Raw genomic sequence first — 9,906 nt, 5'->3', positions numbered from 1 at the left:
CCTATATTGAAGGAAAGCAACAGTTCTTATTTTACTTAAGTCCTGCTTGACATGTTGGAAAACTGCCTAGAACTAGTGAAATAATCTATTGTAGAGGAGGGCCCAATGCTACCACTTTACTTGACCAGCATAATTCTTGACTAGATTCTAAAACTTCTATCTCTACCCACAGATAAGTGTAACTGTCACCTCTCATCAATGACCCTTATTTTCTCATTAAACAGAAGCCGTAACATAAAACTGCAAAATGTCAAAATGCACAGACCAACTGATCATGCTCTGCCAAGTCCCAACTAATCCATCTAAAACCCAAAGGAGTATATGTAGATCAGGGTCGGGAGTCCAAGAACCCCCCCTTCTTCTCTGAACACGAACCCCCCCCCTTATACCTGACCCTGGCATTTCAAGTCTCTGCTAGGCTAGGAGCTTCCTCTCTCATTGAGGCCAGATAAAACAGCCAAGCTAGAGGAAGATAGCCCACATACAGGAAACTATGGGATACTCTTGTTCCAGTTGTTAGAGACACACATGAAAACCATGCTGAAAATCTGCTACATATGTGTAGGGAGTCCTAGATCCATCCCATGTATGTTCTTTGGTTGATGGTTCAGTCTCTAAGAGTTCCAAGGATACAGGTTAGTTGACTGTTGTTCATCCCTTTCAGGGCCTGGAATCCTTCTTCCTATTCTTCCATAGAGTCCTCAAGCTCCATTAACTGTTTGGCTGTGGATGTCTGCACTGGTATTAGTCAGCTGCTGAATGGTTTCACTCAGAAAGCAGCCATGCTAGATTCCTGTCTGCAAGCAAAACAAAATATCATTAATAGTGTCAGAGACTGGTGCTTGCCCAAGGGATGGGTCTCAAGTTGGGCCATTTACTAGTTGGCCATTCCCTTAGTCTCTGCTCCATCCCCTGTGTCTTCACTTCTTGTAGGCAAGATAAACTTTGTATTGAAAGATTTTTGGTTGGGTCAGCATCTTTATCTTTCCACTGGAGTTCCTGCCTGACTACAGGAGGTGGTCTCTTCAGGTTCAGCCTCCCCAATGTAGTGCATCACAGCTTAAGATCACCCCCACTGATACTTGGGTGCCTCACTTATCCCAGGTCTCTATCTTGTCCCAGAGATGCTCCTCACCCCCTCCTCCCCGCCAGCTGCAGATTTCCATTGATTTTCATGGCCATCTAGCCATCTCTCCTATCCTTCCCCATACCTGATCCTGAATCTCCAGTTCTTCTCCAGATCCCCCCTCCCTCTCAGTCCCCTCCTTTCATCTGCCTGTTATGACTATTTCATTTCCCATTCTAAGTGAGATTTAAACTTTTTCAGTTGGAACTTCCTTCTTATTTAGCTTCTTTGCACCTACTAAGTGTAACATGGTACCTGTATTTTATGGGTAATATCCACTTCTAAGGGAGTATATACCATGCCTGTCCTTTGGGACTGCGTTACCTCACTCAGGATGATGTCCTCAAGTTCCATCCTTTTCCCTGCATAATTCATGAAGTCTTTTTTTTAAATAGCTGAATAATATCCCATTGTGTAGATGTGTCATATTTCCTTTATCCAGTCTTCAGTTGAGGTATATCTCAGTTGTTTCCAGTTTCTAGGTATTTTAAATAAAGCTGATATGATCATAGTTGAGCAAGTGTCCTTGTGTGTTATTGGAGGAATTTCAAGAGCCTCTATGCCTAACCACTAGGAGCTAGATTTTACTGAAAGAGGAACAAATTGTCATCTCAGAGCTTAGCACCTAATTGGTTATTCAATAACATATGGTTAGCTCTGAAGTCAAATACACACAAACAACACTAGGTGGACTTGGCAGGTTGTATTTACATATTTATGAATGTTTACATAAATTAGCAATAATAATTAAAAATGACCATATCTGTCACTAGGGAAGCACTGGGGAAATGGGAGAAATTGAAGGATTGGAACATGAGAAGGATTGGAGGTAGGGGACACAGAAGTAGTTAGAGAGAGGTAAGGAGGGAATGAACCAATTATATTTTAATTAAAAAGGTTTTTAATCTTTCAAAAATATTTTAGAGTATCCTCTTGTTTGTAATAAATAGAATGAAAAGTTAACCCAACAGAAAGTTATCATTTGAAATTTTATAAATAAGCTGAATAAGCATTAACATGTAATGAGGTGAGTTATTAATGAGAAGTAGCAGTTTGCCAAACATGTCCTTGGTTCTTAAGTGTTAAGAGTACATTTTTGAACAAAGTTTTTCTTCCTTCATTATTTGTGTGAAGAAATGGAAATGTATACTTCACATGTGACTTCTTCAAGCCTCCTGTTTCACAATATATACTTGCACATACTTTTGAATAAGAGCAGCAGCTGTAAAAATGCTATCAAAATGGTATGTCAGATACATCTGTAATTCAAGTGTTTGGAAATGCGAAGTAGAAGAATTGCCTTGAATGAGCAGCCTAGGCTAAATGATTAGTACTAGAGCAGCCAGGGCTATACACCAATACAAATAAACAAATAAACAAACAAAAGGTCTAAAATATTTTGTAGGACACTTTATTTGCAAACTGCCTAAGTATAATAATTTCAACAGACTCTGGCTTTTTTTTCCATTTCATTCTTGTTTCTTCTCCATTCTAGGCTAAGTGTCAGAATAGATTCTGGGACCAGATATGTTTTTTATATATTTAAAGACTACCTGACTTCTCTGAACTTCTTGATCATGTATACAAGTTTATCTTCTTGTTAGACATAGTGAGTTTGTCCTAATGAATATTTAAATCCTAGTTATTAATATTATACCCACATATTTAATAACAACCATTCATAAAAGTAGTGCTCCTGCCACCAATAAAACCCAATTGACACCTTTTGATGGAGACTGTTTTGAGAGGAGCTATAAAGAACATGGTGGTACCTCACAGCTGTGGCCAGACATGTGTGTCCTAGCACAGGACTGCTATTGCCACTAAAGCAATTTTCTCCAGCTGTTTTCATTTATCCTTCTGATACCTTTTAAATACCTTGCTCACAAAACATCCTGGGCAAAACACTGAGATTTCCAGTTTGGTTTTATTACAACACTGTAAAAGTGTGTAGTATTTTGCTAGGACATGGTTCTTAAAAGATTATATTTGTAGGAAAATTACTTAATCGTTTCCTGTCTAAAAGTTTATTTCCAAAAATTTTAATCTTGTGTGGTCACAACCATTCACTGTGTGTTAGACACTTAGATCAAATAGAAACCCTCCTTATCCATGGCTCTGCTCACAAGTAAAAATGTATGATTATACAGGGACTACTTTGAACTTTCATCCTAACCAAAGTGAAACACATGATAGAATTATTGCAACTATTTTTATTTGTTAAATAAAATCTCTCTTCAGAGTTATTTCCTTAGTGAAATATTTATGAGTTATGTGGGTGTTTCCAGTGCTTCTCAATACAATGCTTCAATGAGAGTAGGGAATTAAAAATGAGCACACTCATGTACTTATGAACGTACACACGTACATACTCATGGATCCACATTTGCATGTGCATACATGATCATGCACACACACAAACCTGCACATAGGGAAATATGCATGCACACTGAGAGGAGTAGCAATCTGACTATTAGATTATGTTCCACAGGCACTTCAAAAAAACAAAAAGAAAAAAAAAGAAAAACAAAACAAAACAAAAAAAAACCAAAAAAACAGATATCCAAGATGTACAGCTGATTGAACACTCCTCTGCCTTTATTCTCATTTTCCCTTTGAATGTGTTTTGCAGCTGTAGCTACTCCAATGCAGTTGAATCTGGAGAAAATTATTAAAGGACCCCAAGAAGAAGAGAAGGTGAATGGAGACAGATTGTTTCTGTTTTGAATTAATAGGAAAACTTCCAGAGGACGATTTCTTCCACCTGTATCTGTAGCCAAGTCATTTATTCCAATATGGAAATCATTTGAATTGATGTACATGCCTAGAACAAGGAAAAGGAAAATATACTCTGACCATGTAACTTAAACAAGCCATCCTAGTTTACTCACTGACAATATCTGAGCAGCAACGTGCGGTCACCCTGTGCTCTGATTTCTGCCTTTGTTTACCATCTACGCCATGGTCAGCTCTCTTTTCTCTGTTACTGTATTATCGTGTTGTTTTGTTCTTTCGATTCCTTCACTGGGTGGAAGAGTTAATGCCTGTTTTGTGTTTCTAGATATAATATTCCTCCTAAAATTTGATAAGTAAAGTAAGGTTCCTATTGTTGAAATACTATTGGTATACAATGAGAATCTTTCCTTCCTACCTGTGCCCCCAATATTCTGCTGATAGTGACATCTTAAAGAGAATTTCACTAAAGAAATATCAATATCCCATATTCCATGTCCCTTGGGTGTCTACTCATTCTAAAGTACAGTCTTAATATAAAGACATGTATGCATTTACAATGCCCAACAAATGCACTGTAAGCTTGGGTTATTTGTTTTCTAATATAACAAATGAGAACCCCTTTTTTCAAGCTTAATTTTAGCACTGAAAAATATTAACTAGTTTAGAATTTCGAAATATATCATGTCTGTTTTAAACATGCTTGTCATTAACAGAATTACTAGTTAAAAAAAATGAGAAGACAGGAAAAAATGATTGTAATTAATTCCAATAACTGAATTTAAATTATTTTATTACTAAAATCATTTATTTTAGTCATAATAATCAGAATGTAGTATCCTTCAAGAGAAGAAAAGTCAAACACCATCTCAGATTGGCATTTAAAGTGTATACATAACATTCCCCTAGCTCTTTACAAAACTGCCACAAACAAAAGCACACTGGCATAAATGTTGTTTTGTCAAAATGTGAGGGAGAAAATAAGAAAGTCATACAGTTGGTAAGCTCTAGTAAAGTTCTAACTTCCAATTTCCCAGCAACATTCTCACATTATCTGAAAGTCTGTGACCTCTGGCCATCCCCTTTGTGTAACAGGCTCTGTGCTACCTAGTCTTCAATGATGGCTCCTTGTTCCCTGGGACTAGGAAATCAAGTTGCATATAGGCCTCTTAAGCACAGAACCACTCCCAATCCTATGGAACAGAAAGCTTGGCATACATCATGTCTAATGCATTTAAGTTTAAACCTAAAATTTAAACCTAAAATTCTTTATGTTTAAACCTAAAATTCTTATCCTCACAAAAGAAATTGTAAAACTCTAACAAATTATGATTATTATGCTTTAAGAACATTCAAAAGAGGCAGGTACAGTAGCCATATCCTTAGGCATGTCATATAAGGCATCATGGGAGATATGCCAGATTCAGCAGCTCATCAGAGGAAAAAGCAAATGAAAGTTCATGGCCCTGTTCAAACTGCCTTTGTCCTCTCCAGCCACATGATCCAGCCACTGGCAATAATATACTTATCATAAATCGGCATTCTTCAAGGCAACCTGTAGAAGTTAGCTTGTAGGATTGGACCAAAAATAAGTGGTTGCCATTTTATACTACTAAATGGTGTGAGATTTTGTTATGCCAAACACAATTTGTTTTCTAGATATGGATCCTCTTCATGTAAAATATAAAAAGATGAAGTAGTAGGCAGAAACTGGAGATTATAGTAATGTGGGAAGTGTCCGGAGTCTTTGGGTGTATGCATCTTGGAGTGTGTAGAAAAGATACTCAAAGGTGAAGAAAATATTCCAATTACTTTTAAGGAAAGAATTACAGGAAAATGTACTCATGCCTCATTGATTTGCATGCACGTTGACCCTAAGCAAAGTCCTTCTATGTTCCTTTGTTAGTTGGTTATTAGTTCTAATGACAAGATTCCATGTGAGAATCATGAAGTTGTTACAAACGTGTGAACTGGAAGAGGCTTTGAAGGTGCTCGCACCCGAGCTTCTACTGAGCACACTCTTGTTAATAAGTTTGACAAGATTCCTACCATTAATGCCTATCCTGATCCACCTCATCTTCACATCCTCTCTGCATTATTTATGAGTCAGGCTATTTTTTTTTAATCTATGGTGATTAATAGATTTCTAAATCATTAAACCTTGGAAAGACTACAGCTCTCTAAGATTCTTAGTTTTTTGTTTCTTCCTTTGTGTTTTCAAGACAGGGTTTCTTGTGTATCCCTGGCTATCAGGGAACTCACTCTGTAGACCAGGCTGGCCTTGAACTCACAGAGATTCATCTGTCTCTGCCTCCAGAGGTCTGGGATTTAAAGGCATGTGCTATCACTGCCTAGTTAAGATTGTTTTAACATTTTAAGAAAAAGGAAACATAAAAAACATGATAAAATTCACACTGTATTTTATAATGCCCAAAATTCAAAATATGTATTAAAAGATCCTTTACAGGCATCAAAGGTACATAGCAAAGCCTATGATCCAAAGCACGAAGTATAGCATGAATAGAACTATGCGGAAAATAATAAGTCACCTACCATCTTTCTTTAGTCTTTTATTTATTCTGGTTTTTATATTGTCTTTATTCAATTCTTTGTTCATTCTTACACTCATACATAATCCAATCTAACTGCTGAAAAAGACTTACCAATATTGAATTATGAAAACAGAGAGAGAGCAGGTAAAACTATTCATGCTGAAAGAAAGCAGTTCAGTCCAGCTGATGCCATATGAGCTCGCTAATTCTGTATTTTCTATAACAAGTCAAACTGCATATAACTCTGCATTCCATACATCGTAAAACCCACCAGTTCTTCTCTGAGCCACAGGAGAATTTCTTCAGGTATAGAGGATGAGACTTGAGGTAGACAGTCATTACATTTCGCATATTCCCTTTTATTTCATTACAGACTTTAAACCAACAAATGAGAAAAACGTCTAAGTTCCATTCTTTACTCCCAAAGAACCATCTTCTCTGGCAGTGATATGACATTGCTTTTGGGATAATTACATCTGAGCATTTTATGGTACCTACAATATCTAAGGAAAAGAGTCTAAATGGAGTATGTACTATTTCACAAAATCAGGTCACATTATCACAAAGTGATAATAATTCTGAAATTTATTAGGTTTAAACATTAGCTTACACTTAGGAAAACTCCCACTTGGAGTTAAAATTAATCATAGGAAATTAAATTGTATTAATTAGGGTTAGCATGCTAATATAGTTATACCCATAAGAAAAGATATACTTCTGAGAAAAACACTTATGTGTTTGAGGGACCAACATAAAAATATTCCCACATGCACATATACTAAAATTTAAGCTATTTATATAACCTCTAGTTTATTATGAATTATTAAAGCTCCAGAAACATTGGTAGCCAGAACTATTGTGAAATCTTAAAAATGTTCATGAAGTGGCTAAAGACATACAATGACCAGATATCTATGTCACATGTAACTTTGTGGCAGGAAAACAGACAGAGCTAATATAAAATATCCATTTCAAATCTAGTAAGATTTGTATAACTAAAGTGAAATTTCTTTTAATAGCATTTATATTATTATTTCTACCAAACTCGATCTTCGGACAGCCTAATGGTTCTCTTTCTTCAGTATTCTGTTCTTCACATTTTAGTGGAAAATCCGTTTTATTTATTCAATCTTTCCTTAATTGTTTATGATATTTAATAACAAATTGAACTATCAGATTCCCACTCATGTAAGTCCTGTACACACTCTTTCCAACTAATCAACATCAAGAAGAGCAGGATACTTTTGTGCATGGAAAATATAGCTCAGGTCATAGTCTGCCATCTACTTTCCATAAGTTGTAGAAGTAGAGTTAATGCACCATTACAGAGATTGAAGTGCTTTCTCTCCTGTCTAAATAGATACCTGCTACCCTGGTGTTCACAAAATCATACTCTGATTATCATCACTGTTCCAAAGTATAGAATTAAAAACATTCATTTTATAAACTAATAATTTGTAAAATTTCTTTTCTTTATACTTTCAAGACACAAATGTCACTTTTTCTCAGTTCATTTGAAGTGTCATAACCAAAGATTACACATTGGAAGACTTATACCCAACAAGCCTTTTATCTCATTGTTCTAGAGGTTGGGTCAGGTACCATAATGTCCAAAGCTTTGCTATCTCTTAAGTTAAAATTTACTGCCTTTTGCACAGTTCCTTTGGAAAATATCCCCATGTTGGAAAAGGCAAGCTCAAACCTTTGACAGCACTCATCCCAATGGTGAACACTCTGTCTTTATACCATAATGATCTCCTAGAGACCCCATATCCCATTACAGCCACTCACAGAGTTGAACTTCTTACGTGTGGATATTGGCATGAAATAATGTCAGATCAACTTTCTGAACTACCCAGGAACAGGTCCATATGGCGTTGTTCTTGGTTCCCATTGTAACTTAAAAGGGAAAGTTACGCAATGTCCAGAGCCCATGACTTCCTGCTGGTGAAGAAGGAGAATGTCCTCAAATTCCTTGCTGCAGGAACCCACTTAGGTGGCATCAGCCTTGACTTTCAGATGGAGCAGTCCATCTACGAAAGGGAAAGTGACAGTATCTACATCATAAATCTGAAGAAGAGCTGGGTGATCCTTGCAGCTCGAGCTATTGTTGCCATTGAGAACCCTGCTGACACCAGTGTCATTTCCTCCAGGAACACAGACCAGCGAGCTGTGCTGAGATTTACTGCTGCCACAGGAGCCACTCCAATTGCAGGCTACTTCCCGGCTGTGATCTTCACTAACCAGATCCAAGCAGCCTTCAGGGAGCCTGGCTTCTGGTCAATCCCAGGGCTGACTATCAGCCCCTCACAGAGGCCTCTTAAGTCAACCTGCCCACCAGTGCTCTATGTAACACAGATTCTCCCCTGTGCTATGTGGACATTGCTATCCCATGCAACAAGGGAGCACACTCAATGGGTATGATGTGGTGGGTGCTGGCCCGGGAAGTACTCCACATGAGAGGTACTATCTTCCGTGAGCACCCATGGGAGATTATGCCTGATCTTTACTTCTACAGAAACCCAGAGGAGATTGAGAAGGAGGGGCATGCTGCTGCTGAGAAGACTATGACCAAAGAGGAATTCCTGGGTGAATGGACTGCACCAGCCCCTGAGTTCACTGCTGCTCAGCCTGAGGTGGCCGACTGGTCTGACAGTGTACAGTTCCCCATGGAAGACTGAAGTGAGCAGCCAGCCACTGAGGACTGGTCAGCAGCAGCTCCTACAGCACAGGACACCGAGTGGGTTGGAGCCACCACTGAGTGGTCCTGAGATGCTCTACAGATACCTGAGCAAAGGGGGAAAAAGGTGGAAGGAAAATAAAGTTCCTAAACACTGAAAAAAAAAAGTCAGATGAGTTCTGTTCTTTTCTATCTATTGTTTATTTTTCTACTTGCCTATCTATCTATCTATCTATCTATCTATCTATCTATCTATCTATCTATCTATCTATTTATCTATCTCTCATCTATCTATCATTTATGTACCATCATCATCTATCATCTATCTATCTGTCTGTCTATCATCTATTGGTGGTGGCGGTGGTGCTGGTTGAAAAATGGCTGGAGTCCACTTCCTCTGGTATTTGGCTAAGGAGCTCTTGGTGGAGCAGGTCTGCCTTCTCTTTACCAACACAGACTCCTTGCTTTGAAAGAATTGCATTGGCTCTGTGAGTGGCTGCCAAGGGCCGAACAGGACAGTATTTGTTCTTACAGACCATGTGCATGAAGCCGCATTCTCATCAATGGTGGTCTTCACCTAAGAAGCAGACAGTTTTCACTACCCAGATCTGTGTTTCATGGCTACTATGACCCCTTTGCTGTAGGCCATGTGGGCTATAGCACTCCCACAGTCTTGGGATGTTATAGTGGATAGGATGGCCAATCTTCAGATTTTTGGGCTCAGTGTTGTTCTTGGGCTTATTTATATTGATCAGGAAACTGGATCAGTTCTTTATAACTACCCATCCCATTGTAGATGCTAAGTGACAGTGGAG

The 9,906-nt window shown here is 38.0% G+C and overlaps 1 pseudogene; it reads left to right on the top strand.

Moving 5' to 3' along the window:
• The first annotated feature begins 8,331 nt into the window (after window positions 1-8,331).
• LOC116097398 lies at window positions 8,332-9,182 on the top strand (annotated as a pseudogene).
• The last annotated feature ends 724 nt before the right edge of the window (window positions 9,183-9,906 follow it).

This window comes from Mastomys coucha, unplaced genomic scaffold, assembly GCF_008632895.1.
Source record: "Mastomys coucha isolate ucsf_1 unplaced genomic scaffold, UCSF_Mcou_1 pScaffold19, whole genome shotgun sequence".
Classification (NCBI taxonomy): Eukaryota; Metazoa; Chordata; class Mammalia; order Rodentia; family Muridae; genus Mastomys; species Mastomys coucha.
Note: the sequence above shows the minus strand (reverse complement) of the source record. Positions and strands in the feature narration are given on the sequence as shown.